Consider the following 19,780-nt stretch of genomic DNA (forward strand, 5'->3'; position numbering starts at 1 on the left):
CACAGGAGGTATAATTGGTGAGGGTCAGTGTGGGAACCTTAGAATCCCAAGCTAAAGAATGGCACTCTGCTCTGTGATAAGTAGGTCAGTCTGTTAAGAAGATAACCCAACGGGACTTGGTGTAGACACCACTGGAGGGGGGTGGGTCACCAGCCTCATCAACAGCCCCTTGGAAACATTGCCTGGATGGAGAATCTTTACAGCATCAGTTATTCTGCCATCAGAGTGGGTTCCTTGTGAGTCACCAACACATAGGTCTTACGGAACGAGAGAGAAACAAGGAGGAAAGGCATCGGGGAAGAGGAGTGAGCAAAGAGAAAGCACTTAGAGCAGAAACGGAGCCCTAGTTATATTTGCTCATGATCAACCCAACCAAAAATTAACCTTAAAACAAAGTGCCTCTCAAAATGCAAGTTAGTATTATTGAATTGCTCCATTACCATCAGGACTGTTTTCATTTTTAAGCACGTGTGTGGTCGCCTCCACATTGACGGACTATTCATAGCCAGGGAAAACACCCCCAAAATCATTTTCCAGGGCATCTGTGCCCTTGTGGAGGCTGCCACGATGTTTTAATTGCACTGGATTGAATTTCAATGAAAGGAGTAGAAGCAGTGCATTTTCAAGAACTAATAATTCTATAATTTTGTAGGTGGGGCATACTTTTTTGGCACAAATAGGTAGGAGGCATCTGCATTTCTCCACAAGAGCCGTTCTCATTTGGACCAAGACCAGGCCTATCAAAAGTGCATGCTGTTACTTTCTGACTCCCTCAGAGGATCCTGGAGGAAACATGCCTAGAGAGGGTCCTGCTTGATGGGAGGAGTCCTGGGGAGGTTTGCCAGATGAAGTGGGCGAGGGGGTTGCCGGGGGAGAGCTGCAGGAGAAGCCAGGAGATGGTGGTCCAGCCTCACTGAGTCCTTGGTTTCCTGGTCAGCTTCTCAGTGACATCTACACTCTTCACTCCCAGGTATTTTGTTTCTACTGAATCCACCCATTTCTCAGTGCTGGCCACACAGATGGAGGGTGAATGCAAGGAGAAGCAAAAAACAGTGGGCTTTTGCCAGAAGATCCCAGTGTAGCATCTTAGAGCAGAAAGAATTGTGGTGTGGGTCCTAGAGTAAGTCAGTTCACCTTTTGTACCTTGATTTCTTCCTCTGTGTGATGGCTAAGGACTTTCTGAAATCCTGTGATCTATGAATCCTTTGTATGTCATTCCAGTCTTCCCACAGTAAGACCACAATTTGCCTGCCCCTCCATCCAACATCATATGGATGCTCCCCAACTACCCAAATCCACCCCTCAATTTGTTTCACTGAGTCTCTCCTTTATCCACAAACTCCCACTGGACTTTCTAACTTTGAGGCAAATCCCCTTCTGCTTCCCTAAAGCCAGCTTTCTCTTCAAGTCTCCTGCTGGCCAGATGTCAGCTGCCAGGGGCCCCACAGGGAGGGAAAATTCCACCACACGGAGAGCAGCTTATGTGTTGTCTTCCGCAGCATTGCATCCCCAGTGCCTAGGAACAAACTTAGCACACAGTATTTATGGATTCATCTGGAGATCTATTTTCTAGGTGAGTGTCTCTGAAACATCATGGGTCCTGGGCATGCTTGAGGATTTAACAAAAGCTGTGGAGGAGCCTCTTCCCAGAAAAAAATACACATGCAAAATCGGGAAGCCATCCAGGCAGGTCCAAATCATGATATCCAAAGAGCACGGCAAACTATGGGATTCAGAACATTCTCATCACCAGAAATCCAGACTTTAAACTTGAGTTTAGTGTAGAAGCTAGTTAAGGTGGTGCATATTATGGATTCCTGCCTTGTGTGTGTGTGTGTGTGTGTGTGTGTATGGGGGCGGGTGTCTGGCTTCTTTTTCTTTAGGGAATTGTCTTGTCGCTACGCTGTGTGATTCTCAGTCATGTGATGTTACCTTTCCAGCTAGAGGAGGCACAGCTATCATTGGTCAAAGTGGGAATAGTGATTGGTCTGGCAGGACCCAAGTTGGGCCAATTAGAGTATTTGTAGAGGATCAGTGCAGATGATCGGAAACTGAAAACCACATTCTTTTCTCTGGGATTACTAGGAGTGAAATGTTTTGAGCTTAGAGCGACCAGAAATAATCCTTACTGCCATGATGTGAGGGCACTAACCCCCACTTGGCAGATAACTGGGATCTGGAGGGGCCGCTGCAAAGACAGAGAAGCAGGGAAGAGTGGGCGCAAGTCCGGTTTGTCAGAACGACCCAGCCAGAAGGGGAAGAGGGGCTGTGATCCAAGGTGCCAGATCCCAGACTCCTGCTCTGCCACAGCAACAAGCTGGAGGGGAGACTGAGCTGAGGGGATCCCAGCAGCCATATGGAGCCTGAAGGTCTGACCGAGCAGCAGAAGCAACGGCCACTCAGTGCCAGGCACTGGACTCAGGCTTTTCCCGCACCATCTCATGTAATCATTGCCATAAAACTTTAAAGTATCACATATATATAAGCTATATATGCGTCCACTGTGATGTGTGTGTGTGTGTGTATATATGTATATGATAACACAATGGATATATATAACTTATACATGATATCATATATATCATGTACTAGATCACTGCATATATCACTATATATGATATACAGCATATATTTGATATCACGTATACATTTTACATTCACACACACACACACACACACACATATCGGCATCACAATGGAAGAACGAGAGGTTTATGAGGCTAAGTGGCAGAGGTGTGGGGCCAGAATTGAGGGCCTGCTGTGCTTGATTGCACCACTATCACCCTTCCTTTCCCTTAAGCTTCAGGACCTGGCAAGGAGGGTGGCATGTCGAAGGTAAGGACCCAGAAGCCGAGGCTGCATCTTCAGGTGGGGCTCAGGAGCAGACTCAGCTGCAAAGTGCCCCGGACCCAGGAATAGGGGGAGCAAGGCTGGGGGCGGCGGCCGCATGTCGTACCGACTCCCTCCAACCCACTCCCTGCCAGACCCCAGGCAGAGCACAGAGGGGATGCTCAGCAACACTGGGGTTGCCCCCAGGAAGCCTGTAACCTAGTCTGTGTGGACTTCAAGCCCAACCCATCTTCCCTTATCTTTTAAATTATCTTCAATGGCTTTTTAATTTTTTTATCCTGTGTCTGGTACACAGGAGCCTTCATTCCCTGCTCTGCCACTGATTCTCTGATCCCGTGTACCTTCTCATCACTCCCCAGTGGATCATGAATACCTGGGGGCTGGAGTCCTGTGTCGGCCCGCCTGGTGTCCCCCACCAGGTCCTACGGTACTTGGGAGGCTTCGATAAATATTCCTTGGGAAGATAAATACCACACAGCAAGGTGCCACTTTTTCCTCCTCTATTGTAAAAATAGGGCAGGAAAAAAGCATTTATTGTACTAAATTATTTGTAGCAGCATATTTAACTCTGAAGAAATCAGCAAGCCCCTATTACTCTAGGCTTATGGCCAGGTCTTTAAAATATCTTTGTTATAGTAATATTTTTCTAACTGTATTTTCTATAATAAGATTTGACCTTAATTTGTTCTTTTACCACAATTCAAGTCAACCAATTATAGGGCTAGATGTAGCCAATCAAAAGAACACAAGAAATTGAGACCATGTACTCTAAAACTTCATTCCTGGGAGATGTTAAGAGATGCCACACACACACACACACACACACACACACACACACGCACACACGTGAGGAGGTGTTGGAGGACTCTATAGACCAATGTATTACTTGTTCCCCTTGGTGATTCACAATGTGCCTTAGCATATGAAAGGCTGACAAGTCCCAAAGGAAAGAAAATGATCTTTGAGCACTCAGCAGTTCTCAATTTACTGGAGCAGAATATCCACGAAGACACAGATGAGTCACCTGCTGTCGTCGGAACACCAGCTTGGGAAAATGACCTGGCGTCTTCTCATTAGAGTGACAGGGCCCTGGAGACAGTGTGGGCCAAAGCAGCACAAACAGTCTTTGGAATCAAATAAGGGGATGCTGGATTCCAACTCTACCACCCCAGAGCTACTGTAGGCAAATAAAAAAGCCTGTGTCCTCTCTCAACAACAATTGTTTGAGCACCTACTACATGCCAGACACTGTTCTAATCACTTGGGATTTCTCAGTAAGCATAAAAGGATCAAAATCTGTATTATAAAGTGGGAACAAAAATACCTAGATCTCAGAGTTATGAGGCTTAAATGGGGAAATAGTTTTGAAATACCCGTCATGATGTTAACTCTTAGCAACAGTAAACACACGAAAAGTCACAAATCTTTAAAAAGGAGGTAATGAGCTTTTTCTAGAAAAGCCTAGTACTGGTGTCTCCTGACTTTCACAGGGCCACCACGGCTCCCTGGTTTATTGTTCTGTCCCTGAGACCTTTCCCACCAAAAGCTGCAAATCACTGTACCAGTACTCAGGTATTAAGGGAAAAGAAGGCATTGCATCTCTTAATGAGCCAAGAGGAAGGTATAATGATGGGGAATCTCATTGAAGGAATGACCTTCAATGAGGAAAAATCTCAAAGAGGTATGAGAGGCAAAAGGAAAGGTTATGGAAAAGCGGAAGATGGTGACCCTCTCCAGACTGAACTATTTTCTTGAACCCCAAGACTGACTGACTAACTCCTCAACATCTCTATGTGAAGCTTCTCAAAGATCCAACCCTGACTCCCCAAACGAAAAGGCTCACTTTTTTAAGGCTAGTTCTTCCTTTTCTGTCATCCCCCAAGTTAATGAAACAATGTTATGAGGAAGTCATTTCCTCCAGCAGTCAGCTCTGCAATTTTTCCCTATTGTCTCTGGCTTTCACCAACAATAAGATGAAAAAGAATTATAGTCTGTGACACGGGAGCCACTATGGAAAACAGACGGGCAATTCGTGTTCAACACAGCGTTAACATATGTAGAAATGAATGAAGACCAGCCAGATGGGAAAAGCAAAAACTATTTTTTCAGAGCTTGCTCTCCAGCACATGAGTCAGCCACCACCATTTATACACTAAGGTAGAGACTCAGAGGTAGGTGGGAAAGCTTCACAGTGGGGGGAAACAGAAGGTTGCAGATCCACCTGCATTGGAAGATATTATGTGAGGCACCCCCTGTGATTGGTTAGAGGCACATATCTGGTTTTCTCTGATTGGTCCTACTTGGAAGCCAGAACAAACATTAGGGAAGCTGTCAGTTACTAATCAAGTCCTAACCATCCGGGGCCAATTGTTACAGAAGCTATTATTTAGCATCCTGGAGTATTACTAAACATAGTGATCTGGCTCCCCTGCAAGCCTGATTTCCAGCCGGTTGGCTCTCTGAGCTGTTTATTGTAGATAAAGAGATGGATTTCTGGGCAGGTTGCTACAGGTTATGGGTCTGAATGCTGTTTTTGTATATGATCTGGACATTTTCTGTTTGTATCTTCAGTCTCTCATATATGATTCAGAAATTCTACTCCTAGGTATTTACCCAAGAGAAATTAAAACATAAGGCTGCAGAAAGAACACACAGCCATGTTTATAGCAACATTACTCATGATAGCCTAAAAAAATGGAAACAATTTGAATGTGCATCTATTGATGAATGGATAAGCAAAATGTCGTCTATCCATAGAACAGAATATTAGTCAACAATAAAAAGGAGTGAACTATTGATACATGCCACACTTAGCGTAAGCTAAGTGAAGGGAGCCAGACAAAAAAGGCTGCATATAAATGTGAATAAAATGTAAAAAAAAAAAAAAAAAAAAAACAACAACAAAGGCTGCATATTCTATGATTTAATTTATGTGAAATGTCCAGAATAGGCAAACCCATAGAGATGAAAAATAGATTTGTGGTTGCCAAGAGCTAGGGGAGAGGTGAACGGGGAGTGACTGCTAATGGATATGGGGTTTCTTTGACAATCATGATTGCACACCTCCATGAACAGACTAAAAACCATTGAATTGTATGCTTTAAAGGGGTGAATTTTATGGTATGTGATTATATCTCAATAAAGCTGTTGTTTAAAAAAAAAAATCTGTGACACACATTTATGTTCCATAGTTCCCAAAGGCCTTTCATTAGTTTTGCCAAGTGCATATTAAGTAAAGCGCTTAAAATTCAATAAGCTCATTGCCTTCCCTGCACTTGTCTTAAAAACAGTGTAGTTGGAGGAATTATTAGCTGGATTTCACAAAATGACTTTTTGCCCACAGTCCTAGAAATAGCTCAAATGTTTAGGATAAAGAAATAAAGGCACAGAAAGTCTCCTTAAAGTTAAGCAACAACACAGGAATTTGAGAAAAGAAAGAATTCAATTATAAACTGTGATAATTTATCAAAAATGAGGGAAAATTCTGAAAATTTTCTAAATAAAGGAATGGGTCCATTAGAGATGCAGAGATAAAAGGATGAGGTCAGAGGCAATGCCAACGATCTCCATATTTGAGATTAGTGTTAAAAGCACTTTTGTGCAAAATTGCCATGAACTTCAAACTAATTCCACACCATTAATTTCCAAATGCTCTGAGCCACACTGACTCTAAGAGACAGACTTTTGTTGGCAGCAGAGCCAGCTGGACTCAATTACTTGTTAATTTTCATATTTCTTTTTTTAGCCACCAATATTTTCTTTCAAAAAAGAGGAGGGCTAATTCTGACCAGTTATCTTAAGAAGCTTTTTTTTAAACTAAGAAGTTGCCTCTGGCCATTCGGTAATGTCTGTTGTCACTTAGAGCAGAGTTCCAGCCTCAATCCATATTTGTATGTGAGGTAGAAACAGGGTAAGTAGACCATCTTGCCAGTCGGAACTGTGGAGAGGGATTCTGGGAGTTTCAGTGGAACTAAGGTACACAATCTGTCTCCTTCCAGGAGCTTCTAGACAAAAATAGAAACTAAAACAAGAATGAAAATACACCAGAGCAAAAACAGAATAGAATCTCTTTGGTATGCTAAATAATAGTAACAGCACCAGCTAGTAATGCATTTAACCTATTATAGTAAGTATAAGCAATTATTATACTTATTATAATACAATAACATTAACTTACATTTATTGAACACCTGCTATGTGCCAGGCACTGTTCTAAGTACTTTCTACATGTTAACTCATTTAGCCTGTGAAGTACTATTTTATTATTCTCACTGTGCAGATAAGAAATAAACTCGTTGAGTTTATGTAACTAGCCAGAGTCACAGAATTAGCAAGTATTTTCACAATATCTGCAGCAGTTGCCAAAGCTCATTTCCGTTTGCATTGCTTGAGACATTAATTTATGGACCCATTAATTGAATTTTTTTGTTGTTCAAACGCAAGCCCTTGCAAATTAGAAGTGGTTTATCTCATTAATGATATTTAGTCAGGAATCTCTGAAGTTCTAGAAACTGGAAAAAAAAACCTAATCAGGTGGATTAGACAAACATGTATTTGGTGGGGTGTCTACATTCATTCATTCATTTATTGTTTATTCAGTCACAAACAATGAGCCCCTAAAACATAGCACCAAGAGAAATAGGCAGAAAATACCATGATGAAAATGAGAGTCCAGTGGGGAGATGAGCTGTACTTTTAAACAGATATTCCCAAAACCGTTCAGTGTTTTAAAAAAATTAACAACATATACCATACATGGAAAATATTTTAACATGTTTATTGCAAATTTAGTACTTAAAAATGGGGGGGGAGCTCTAAGTGTTTCTTGACTATTTGTTTACTATAGTCAAAACAGATTGCAAATTTAGAATGAAGAGTAAATGCTAAGTGTTGAACTCGCACTTTGTACCTGGGACCTGTTCTAAGCTTATTGCACATTTCAACCCATCCTCACAACCCAGTGAAGTAGGTCCTACGATCATCTCCATTTTATAAGAGAAGAAACGAAGGCACAGAGAGGTTAAGTAGCTTGCCCAACGTCACACAACCAGGAGCAATAGAGTTAGCATTAATGTGATAAAATGTGTTACCATAGAATGCACGTTGACACACAAGATGCAGAAAAGATGCGCTTAAAAGCTCCTAAAAACAGGGATGGCTTCCAAGAGGAGGCAACATCCTGCTTTTCTTTCACGATGTTTGGGCATCTGTTTCAGATGATCTTTCCCCTGGAGGGAAAATGGATCAAGGCACAAATCTGACCGTGATATTCACAAGCTCAGGACTTGCAGCCAGTCAAGTGTCTCTCCCAAGTTTCAGCTTAATTAGACAGAATTTTGGTGAAACTATAATCTGCTGTCTCACAGGACATTTTTATCGCCTGCTTAACATTTCAAATGAAACATTTTATTGCATTTGATGTTAGTCAAACACTTAAAGTGTACTCTTCATGGTTACAATTCGCAATGTGTTCTGACTATATTAAGCAAATATTTAAGAAACATTTGGGCTGTTTTTCCATTTTTAAGTATTTAATCTGTAATAAACATATAGAATGTTAAAAATACATTTCATGTACAGTATGTGTTAAGTGTTAAGAATATATTTTTGAACTGCCTTATTTGAGCCTGTCAGACTTTCCATTACAACCCCCTAATTTAAGGGGGTTTTAAACCAGCCATAAAAATCTCCTCACCCTGATATTTCAGGTAAAATATCTCTCCTTCCAGAAGCCTTTTTTAGTTGTCCATGGATTTTTAGTCTTGATGCATTTAAAGAAAAGTTGACTTTACAAAATTGGGTATAAAAGAAAGATTTTTCTTATAGGATTTTAGTGTGATCTTCTCTATGCTTTTTAAATAACCATACATTAAAAGCATCACATTAAAAATCATAGGCCTTACTCCAAAACTTTGGAGAGAAAACAAAACACGGTTGAAATAAGTACTATCTTTATATTTCCAGATTGTATTAAAATTCAGAATCAAGGATATGAAATAAGGTCGTGGACACTTCTCGCACAGTCCCAGGAAACTGCCTACGTGTGCAATAATGTAGTCATGTTAGCATATTACAGTTTACACTTGGGTTTCACATCCCTCCTCTTACACGTCCTTCAGGAACCTGGGAGGCAAGAAGACTTTCATAATGCCCACCATCTTACAGACAGGTCGGCAAAGTTTTGGCAGAAGTTAAGCGATTTGTCCAAAGTCACACAGCCAGCTATTAGTGAAGCTGAGGTTTGAACTCATATCCCTTTGTTTGCCCCACGTTAACTTGTGCCCACTTGCAAAAGATAGAGCCCATGTGTGACTTGGTGTTTCCATGTAATTATATTTTCTTGTCTGTTAAAAATCTCAAATAAATAAAATTAAACCCCTTGTACAGATAAGTAACTGGATGTTTTTTTTTTCTGATGTCACTTTCCATTTTAAGAGTCAAGATCATACAGGGGCACCTGGGTGGCGAAGTCAGTTAGGCAGCAGAATCTTGGTTTTGGCTCAGGTGGTGATCTCGGGAGTGTAAGATCGAGCCCCGCATCCGGCTCCACGCATGCTCTGTGTGGAGTCTGCTTGAGATTCTCTCTCCCTCTCCCTTTGCCCCTCCCCCTGCTCTCTCTCTCTCTCTCTAAAGTAAATAAATTAATTAAAAAGAAAAGAAAAGAGTCAAGATCATACCAACAAACAAACTGAAGAAATGTTTCTCTTCCTTGTTCAAGTTGTCTAGACTATGACCTAAAGAAAAGAGGCATCCATCACATCACACTGTAATATCTTTTCTAACTGCATCCAGGAAAAGTCTCGAGAGTTTGTGTATCCATCCCACTCACTTAATTACAGATCTTTGAAAGCCAGGGTTGTCATTTTGTCTTCCTCTCTCCTATCCTAATGCCCAATGGCGAGCACAGCGCCCTGCACATTATAGGGGTTCAATAATGTTTGCCAATGAGAGGAATCTATCGAACTTCACAAAGAGAGTGCTTGTGCTATCTCATGGAATATTCGAGATCGGGGTGGGAGGGCACTTCAATTACCCACACCAGCACTTCTCCAAGTGACTTCCTTATTCCACGAGTTCCACAAGACTCTTCATGACAAAGCAATTCCATGAATTGATAAATTTTAGGAATGCTCCCTCCCCAGGAAAAATAATGCCATGGAGCTCCCTGAGTATAATCATGCCTTCCTTATATTCCTCTTTGGAGTGGACCGACAATGGGGTGCCAGTGGCCTCTGCTGTCACCAGGGAGTCCGTCCCTGCTGGCCAGGTGGAGATCAGTTCTGTCCACTGCAATGGCAGTGTGGTAACGTCTAGCTTGTCCGAGGCGTGGTGTGGCGCTCACACTAAACTATCCCCTCAACTCTTACCAGTAATTAAAGTGATATTTTGGCCTATCGATGTCATATTCCTTATTTTTTATTTCTCCATTTGTTCAGAACATAAAAAGGGGTGAGAAATGCTCTTTATTTTTGGTACCCAAAAGCTCCGACAGAGAAAAACACCTGAAGTCCTCAACCGTCAATTGCTTTTCTTTCAAACCCATCTTCCTTCCAAGTATACCAAAAATATCCTCAGGCCTTCAGAGTAATTATATTTATGATCATTCATTTTTTCATTAGTCTAGAGCAAATATTGTGGGAACTCAAGAAAGATGATGTTCCAAAGTCAACCTCAGGTTTGGAATTGCAAGAAAGAACCACAGATGAAAATGGAATTGGAATCAACTGAACCCTGGATACTCTCTCTAATGAGCGCTCCGGACAGGAACCACATATTATACTGTCTCAATATACAGCCTGAAGAAGTTAGGTGGGCTGGTCCCCAAATTATACCTATGACACTTGAGCCGCAGAGGCAAGGGGCGCTCCAGGACCCAAGAAGAGAAAGCGAGATTCAGCAGAGGCATCAACAACAGGGTGGAATGTTTGAATGTTGATTTCTAATTCAGACATAATGTCAAATAGTAAAAATGTCCTGACTTCATTCACCGGCTCAACAAATATTTACCGAGCGCCTGTGACATGCCAAGCACTGTTGGAGACATTATAGATGTAGCAACGAGCTAAATACAAAAACCCCTGCCTTCGTGAAGCTTACGATTGAATGGGGAAGAGATCGATAATAAAAAGTAAATGACTAAAGTATCCAGAACGCTAGAAAATTTACATGCTACAAGAGAAATAAAGCGGGGAAAGGAGATAGCAAACGCAGGGGTATTGGGTAGAGAGGAGACTGAAATTTTAAATGGGACACTAGGAGAAACCCAACTGAAAACCTGACATTTGCACACACACATGAATGGGATGCCTGTTAGCGATTTAGAAAGCATTCTCCACAAAGGGGCAGGAAAATACAGATGTCATCAGAGGGAGTATACCTGGCAAGTTTGGTAAATAGAAGGGGGCTGTCTTACTCAGCTTGGGCTACCAAAGCAAAATGTCATAGACTGAGTGCCTGAAACAGCAGAAAAATGGATTTTCCCACATTTTGGGGGGTTGGAAGCCCAAGATCGAGGTGCAGCAGATTTGGTTGCTGGTGAGCTTCCTTCCTGGCTTGCACACGGTCTCTTCCCACTGTGTCTGCACATGGCCTCTAGGGACAAGAGCGTAAGTTCTCTGGTGTCTTTTCTTATAAGGGCACCAGTCCCATCCCAAGGGACCCACACTCATGACCTCATCTAAACCTAATTACCTCCCAAAGGCCCCATCTACGTAGATACACTGTCTCACTGGGGGGTTAGGGCTTCAGCATATGAATTTTGGAGGATGAAATTCAGTTCCTAGCTGGGGACAAGTACAGCTGGAGCTGGAGAAGCCAATCGCCACAATCACCCTGTTGCATTGTCCTCAACTTCTTGCCCATCTCCCTAGATGGTGATTCACATGGCAAAGCCTCACTCCCGATTATATTCAGTTCTCCCCTTTCTCAGGGGCTAGAGAAAATCACAGAACCATGTTCCCTGAATACACGTTAATACCTAGTCCAATTCCCTAGGGCTCACATTACAGTGTCCTGCTATCCATCTCCCATCCTCTAAGACAATTGTGTCCTATCTTCTCCCTTCCTCCTCTAAACCCCAACAACTTCCTCCCTCCCTCTCTAGCTTGCTGTTTCATTGAGAAAATAAAAGCAAGTCAGAAGACAATTCATACATACACCCTGCACCCCCATCCCATCCACCCAACCCAGCGTTTGTTGTCAGGACTGTCTCGGGTCAGCCTCTCTCTTGCTGAGTCCTGGACTACACATTCTTCTGCTCACGTTCATCCTTCTAGCAATTCTTCCTTCTCTCTCCCACACCATCGAGTTCCCATCTTGACTGAATTATTCCCAACAGCCTTCAAATTCCTCCACAGCCGTCCTTTATCTAGTTAAAACAAAATCCTCTTGAATTTACCTTCTTTTCAAGCTTTGACCCCATTTCTCTGCTCACCTTTAGAGCAAAACCCCTGAAAAGAGGTGTCTACACTCACTGTTTCTAGATCCACTACTCCTATTATCTTGTCCTTTTTGTGACCACTCACATATCTCTTACTTTAAATTCACATACAGTAAAATTCACTCTTTTTATAGTACCTTTCTCTGAGTTTTGACGTATGGACACAATCGTGTAACTACTACCACATCAAGATATAAGACAGCTCTGTCACCCCCCCCCCACCAAAATCACCTTGTTCTCCTTTGTAGTCACATCTCCCCCACGCCTAGGCTGACAACCAGTGACCTGTCCCTTTGGATCTGCCTTTTCTAGAATGTCATATAAATCGAATCATACCATTTGTAGGTCTGAGTCTGTCTCTATTGTCCTCAATCTACTTTCACCCCCTACCCCTTCTCCAAAGCTATCTTGTTAAAGTGATGTCAGGGACTTTAGATCTGATGTTTAAGCCTCAGTGTTCATCTCATTTGCCCTATCTACAGCAGGGGACACTCCCTTCTTCTAGAAACATCTTCCTGGCCTGCCGTCCAGGACTCTATACATGTGTGGTTCCTCCTCCTCACCTGCTGCCTGCTCATCTCAACTTCTTCATTTGGAGAGCACCAGAGCTCACTCAAAGTTGCTTTTCTCTACCTATATCCAGACTCATAGCTCTAATCTGTATTTGATGACACCAAAATTTATGTCTCTAGTTTAGACCACTTCCTTAACTCTAGGCTACCAATCCAACTGCCCACTCAACATATATCTATCTATCTATCATCTATCTATCTATCTATCTATCTATCTATCTATCATCTATCTATCATCTATCCATCCATCTATCATCTTTCCATCCATCCATCCATCTATCTATCATCCAACCATCCATCAACTCTGGGACTTAACATTTTCATAACTGAGGCCCTGATGTTACCTCTCCCTCTCCACTCCCCCTTTCTTTCCCAGCTTTTTTATTCTCACCTACTGTCAACTCCATTCTTCCAGTTTGCAAGCCTTGGATTCACCCCTGACTACTCTCTTTCTTTCACACACCAGGGCCAATTCTGTGGGCTCTATCTTCAAAATGCACATCTGCTTTTTTTTTAATTTTATTTTATTATGTTATGTTAGTCACCATACAATACATCATTAGTTTTTGATGTAATGATCCACGATTCATTGTTTTCGTACAACACCCAGTGCTCCATGCAGTACGTGCCCTCTTTAATACCCATCACCGGGCTAACCCATCCCCCACCCCCCTCCCCTCTAAAACCCTCAGTGTGTTTCCCAGAGTCCATAGTCTCTCATAAAGGCATTTTCAATGACTTTAATATATACTTGAAAACCCTGCTACCGATGTTTTAAATGCCCATTTATTTTAATTGGAAAATTATGATGCATTGCATCCCAACCCAAGATACCTAAATAATTTTTACAGATCAAAAAATACAATGAAAAAATAAAAAATATATTTTTATAAAAAATTAGTTTAAAATGTTTATATATGCTTCTCCCTCTGCCTTTCTCTCTCTCTCTCTGTCTCTCATGAATAAATAAATAAAATCTTTAAAAAAAAAAAAAAAAAAAAAAAGGGCGCCTGGGTGGCTCAGATGGTTGAGCGTCTGCCTTCGGCTCAGGTCATGATCCCAGGGTCCTGGGATCGGGTCCCACATCGGGCTCCCTGCTCCTTGGGAGCCTGCTTCTCCCTCTGCCTTTCTCTCTCTCTCTCTGTCTCTCATGAATAAATAAATAAAATCTTTAAAAAAAAAAAAAAAAAAAAAAAAAAAAAAAAAAAAAAAAAAAAAAATAAAATGTTTATATAAGCAATAAAGAGTAATTCAAAAGTAAACAAATAAAGTTGTAGATGAAATGTAAAACAAGGATAGCACACTGAGCTCTCCGAAGGGGGAAGAAAAGTCAGTACTTGCGAATATTCTATTCTGATTCCGTGCTTCCAGCTAGATTGTGAGCTCCTGGGCTTTTGTCTGTTCTATGTCCTGCTGCAGCATCAGTGTCAATCAGGGGCATTCTCCACCCACAGCTCTGTGGCTGACCGCACTCATGAGATCACTGGCTGGATTTTCTAAGACTTGGATACCTACGTCTAGGGAAATCTGTGTCTTGCTTATAAAGTATGAGAGCAAATGTGTCTTTGCTCCACACCCCCCTCCATCCCATCCACATTTCCCAGCACACAGCACATATTCTTCCACTGAAGCTGCTTCTGTTTTCCCTGTTTTACCTTTTTTATGGTTTCTAGTGACTTTTGAGGAAAGGGATAGAAACAGAAATGCTCTTTTATCTACTGAATTTAGAGGCAGCCATACCTGTATTTTAAAAGTATGCACAGAAGGGATGAATACCCAACTTTTACATCAACATGGATGGGACTGGAGGAGATTATGCTAAGTGAAATAAGTCAAGCAGAGAAAGTCAATTATCATATAGCTTCACTTATTTGTGGACCATAAGGAATAGCATGGAGGACATTAGGAGAAGGAAGGGAAAAATGAAGGGGGGGAAATCGGAGGGAGAGATGAACCATGAGAGACTATGGACTCTGAGAAACAAACTGAGGGTTTTAGAGGGGAGGAGGGTGGGGGGATGTGCTAGCCCGGTGACAGGTATTAAGGAGGGCACATACTGCATGGAGCCCTGGGTCTTATACAATAGCAATGAATCGTGGATCACTACATCAAAAACTAATGATGTATGGTGACTAACATAACATAATAAAATAAAATTTAAAATAAATAAATTAATTAAATAAAAGTATGCATATGAATTTTAAGAAGTAGTGGATAAATTTTTGGATCTGTGGCTAATTACAGTATGATAATATAGTGGATTTTCAAACTTTCTTATGCATCAGAAACACTTGAAGTCTCATTAAAACAGACTTCTGGGCTTTCCACCAGGGTTTCTGATTCAGTAGGCCTGGGATGGGACCTGAGAACTTTAATTTCTGGCATATTCCCAGCTGATGCCAATGCTTCAGGTCTGGTGACTACACTTTAAAAAGCACTGTTATACTAAAATATTTTCACTTTAGCTATGTCTAAAGGACTAAAACTGGGGGAGACATTATAAAACATTATAAGAAAAAAAGACATTCGAAGAATTCATAAAATCTTTTGAGAATGAAAGCAGACCTGCCATAGCCAAAATGGACATGTACAATATTTCCAAGGGGCCAGTGCCATGGAGAGATTCCCAGGCCCTCCTGACTTCCTCAGGACATGGATCTAGTCCTGCCTCATGGTGAACTAGCCCTGTAACACACAACAAGTCATGCCTAAGGTCTTCGTGCCTGTAGAATGACGACCTTGGGCCATGTGGTCTCATTACAACTGGATGTATAGATGTGCATGTTCATGTGCTTGTTCAGACCCTCTCACTAAATGCAAGATTGATTTAAAGTATTTGTGCAATGAGATAGCCTACTAATGAACGTAAGACAAATGTGTAGGTAAACTTGAACTCTTCAGGGTGAAAGCTCAGGTTTTTTTTAAAAGATTTTATTAATTTATTTGTCAAAGAGAGAGCACACACACAAGCAGAAGGAGAGGGAGAAGCAGGCTCCCCGCCAAGCAAGGAGCCCGAAGCAGGACTCGATTCCAGGACCCCGGAATCATGACCTGAGCCAAAGGCAGACACTTAACGGACTAAACCACCCAAGTGTCCCTAAATGCCCAGATTTTAATGCTTCTCCCCACCCCACCCCCGCCCAGTTCTTCTGCTTCCCACCTCTCCATCTTCTGAATTCCAGAAGAAACTCTGTAAAAATATGAGAGCAAGAGAGAGGGGTGTCTGGGCTATGCATTATCCCTCTTTGCTGGCTCCCACTAACCTCTGGATTAAGGGAAGTTCACACTTCCTGGTTTGAGGTCGTTTTAAATTCTAGCGCCTGACCTCTGCCCTCAGTGCTTCTGCAAGGAAGGACCTGCTGCTCCTCTAGGGTGAGTGCCCCTGGGAGCTCAGCCACCTTCCCCTGATGCTGAGCTCTCTACCTCTGCTCTTGCTGACGAGGTAGACCTTCCGACACCACTGCCTCATCCAGCTGGCTGGGTTCCCTGGGCTTGTCCATCCTGCAGCCTGTTTACAGAGTACCTTCTTTGTCCCGCACAGAGTCACCTTGGAAAATGTAGATTCCTTCCATGTCACTTGCAGTCTTTGAGGAGAACTGAAAGTGCCCTTAACAATTCCCTGTCTGGCTTCTGCCAAACCCTACTGTTGCTCTACCCCGGTCACCTTTTCTCTATGGTGGACCCTCAAACATTCTCCTTCCAGAATTTCAGAAGCAAGCCCTCTCCCCTTTCAGCTTCTGCCTCAAACTATCAGTGATATATGTCCGGCATGGTCCCCAGCGTGAGCGGTGATCCAGAGAGCAAAGACTCCAGGTGGTTCTCAGCAAGGCAGACAGCATCTTCTTCCTGGCAGCCTGGCTCTCCCCCATCACATCAGCAGAGGCTTTCCTTTCCTGTTTGAAACAAACTTACATATTCCTCCTTGTCTTCTCTACACAACGGTTAAGGGCAAATAAAGCTCAGATACTCCAACATGTTGTTTTGTTTGTTTGTTTGTTTGTTTGTTTTTTAATAAGTGAATGGAAATTTGGGGAAATTTAAAGAAAAAAAAAACCCTCTACTCTCTCCATGAGAGGCTGACAGGACTACTATCTCTCTATGTACTTTAAAAAAAAATCTAGTATGAAACTCAAAATCGAGCAATGAATTCTTTGTTCTAGATGGTGGCCACAATCTCCCCAAATCAATGAATGGCATTGATTCATTACGCAGATGAAATTGCTAGGCAACATATTTTATGGGGAAGGAAAAATATCTTGTTTTAATATTTTTTGAAAATATTATCCCTCCTTACAGCATAGGAAAGTATACTTGAAAAGAGGGTACAGCAAAATCCCAGCGAGACAGCAACAGAAAGTTTTAACTGCGGCTAACACCAGTGGGGAGGCCACAGAAGATAAAGAAAACAGAATCAGGAGGAGGGGCACGTAATGGATGGAAACTCTGGAAAGTGGAATTCAGAATGGAATTTGTCCTTTTCTGGCCAACAAAACAAAACAGAAACCAGAAATCCCCCAAAAATGTCCTTCTCTACAGCATTGACAGAGCATATGACATTCTGTGGATGTGATGGGGTGGAGAAAGGTACTAGGGCATGAGAAGCATTTCCGCAAGGAACCTGGAGTGCTTGAACAATGAATGAGTCCACTCATAGAGAAGCAATAATTAAGAAACTTCTAAGATAATACAGAAGCTTAGAAATATGGAAACCTCTGGGGCCACATGACCCCCTCTCCTCTTGTTTGGCTATGCAGTTTATGAATGTCTGCACACATGCAATGGAAAAGAGACCTGGTTGGGGGGTGGAGGGGAGATTTCATCATCATATCTGGTCTATATATCTAACGTTAATTCTGTATTTTCTCAGCTGATGTTTAATCTTTTAAATTGAGAGCTTTCCAGAGCCTTTGGGGCATAGCAGACCTTCTCAGGAGAGCCAGCTGGGTGTTTCTTGGACCTCTGCAGCCATCAGCACAAATGTGAAAGTAGCACTATGCATTTGAAACTCAGAAATTTTTCTTACCCATCTTCGGACCCCTAGTCCCTAGTTCAGTGTTCATCAAATAGCAGGTACTCAGCAAATACCTGATGAAGAAATAACATCATTTGGAAATCTATATAAAAAATAGCCTATAATAACTCCTAGAATTAGAAATAAACTCCTAGAATTTGAACATCTGAAGAAATTTCAGGGTTCGTCTGAAGACATCCAGCCACCTCATTTTAAGGACAAGGAAACTGAGGCCTAGAGAAATTAGAAGACTTGTCCAAGATTTCCCAGGAAAGGAGTTGACAGAATCGGGACTGGAACCCCAGCCCTTGACTCTTATTTTCTTTCTCCTTCTTTTTCTTTCTTTTCTTTCTTTCTTTCCTTTCTTTCTTTTCTTTCTTTCTTTCTCTTTCTCTTTTTCTTTCTTTCTTTCTTTCTTTCTTTCTTTCTTTCTTTCTTTCTTTCTTTCTTTTTCTTTTCTTTCTTTCTTTCCTTTCTTTCTTTCTTTTTCTTTCTCTTTCTCCTCACCATCTTAAAATGTAGATTTCATTATTATTCAGGTATGGCCAGACCAACAGATATGGAGACAATTGTCCTTGTAAAGAGAATTTGTCATAGTAACAGATCCAAAAGGGAGGGGGCAGGCCATGGCATGGGGAGGTGGGGGGGTCACACGGGGAAACACCAGGGTGGGCTGGGAGGCAGAAGGAGGAAAACATGGCAGGGAGATTCTGGTGTGGTTTCCACAGGAAAGACAGGTGAGCAGAGCTGGCCGACTGAGGAGCGACTAGTTTGAACTACTTCAGCAGGCTCTGGAGCACAGGTACTGCCCCTAATTGTCTGATGCAAGGCCCTGGGAGATTAGGGCAGGGCAACTGTGGCCCAGAGAGAGAGCCAGACAGAGGAGGTGGTTCGGGGTCTGAGCTCTCGATGGATCAGTCCGTGTATGAGAGCACACACCCAGCTGAGCTGTTTACTATCTCTAGGAATTAGTTAACCCCGAGAGGGTTAGTCCCTCCAGGGTTAGCAAGGCTCCAGATGGCAAAGCATCAAAGTACGGAAATAAAAGGATGTGCCGAATGTACTCACCACACTGAGATCATAAGTCTTCGCTGCATTAAAAATTTAGCTTGGCCTTGGTAGGTTTGTCTGCCTTCTCTTGCACACTGTTCAATAAAATCATTAGAAAAGGGGGCTTCCACATGAAGTTAAGGATTCTGGATCCTCAGAGCTATGAAAAATGGCTTTTGGATCATAATCTAGACAATCTTTTCTGATTATTTATCTAAAACTAAAAGCAGGAAATGATTCATTTGATTCCTGCCAATCCTGGAGTGTTGCCACTTTCAGCTCAGGAAGAGCCGGCTTCCCTTGGCAGTCCTCACTTGCAGGATGATGAATGAAGTTCTATGTTTGGTGCTAGCTAAAATTTTATAGGGTCTAAAAAAGCAATTTATACATGCTTCAGGAGGTGGCTATATTTTTTCTTTTTTAGATAGCTCTTAGTCACAGCAGGGCACTCAATATACGTATATCACATCGAGGGGTCATTTCACAGGAGAAATGAAACTTCGCTCTGTCTGTTGATAAACATGTTCTTGGCTTCTGCAAGCCTTATGTAGGCTCAGAATCCAGCAAATAGGTATTAGCTGAATTCTGAATTTTCCCAGTTAATTTCACACCTCAAGAACCCATGACCCTCAATGTGATATTAGGGAAAAGAGAAATCATCAGCCTAACAAAACATTTTCTTGGTTCCAAGTATCTGTTGTTATTCACAAATAGGCGGGGCCAGTTCTCTCCTCTTGGGAATCTTGAGATGGGTTGAATGGTCTTGCACACTAGCCAGTCAGGCCACTAAGTTGTCAAGGGTCAAAGCTAACTCAAAGAACAGTGGCCATGGGCCAAACCACCCACTTAGTCTAAGTG

The 19,780-nt window shown here is 42.1% G+C and overlaps 1 long non-coding RNA gene across 2 annotated transcripts in view; it reads right to left on the reverse strand.

Moving 5' to 3' along the window:
• Nucleotides 1-19,090, reverse strand: part of LOC123847675 (uncharacterized) — a 42,241-nt gene extending 23,151 nt beyond the window's left edge. The window contains exons 1-3 of one of the 2 annotated variants that reach the window (XR_010408366.1): nt 18,941-19,090; nt 17,885-17,946; nt 16,036-16,754 (exon numbers count right to left, since the gene is read on the reverse strand). This is a non-coding gene — a long non-coding RNA (uncharacterized LOC123847675). Of the gene's footprint in view, nt 1-16,035; nt 16,755-17,884; nt 17,947-18,940 lie in introns of those variants that run through there. The other variant, XR_010408363.1, reaches the window with a different exon arrangement.
• Between the last annotated feature and the right edge of the window lie 690 nt (nt 19,091-19,780).

The sequence above is a fragment of the Mirounga angustirostris genome, unplaced genomic scaffold (assembly GCF_029215605.1).
Source record: "Mirounga angustirostris isolate CCGP_5_RB_7025 unplaced genomic scaffold, mMirAng1.0.hap1 SCAF_2, whole genome shotgun sequence".
NCBI classification, from domain to species: domain Eukaryota; kingdom Metazoa; phylum Chordata; class Mammalia; order Carnivora; family Phocidae; genus Mirounga; species Mirounga angustirostris.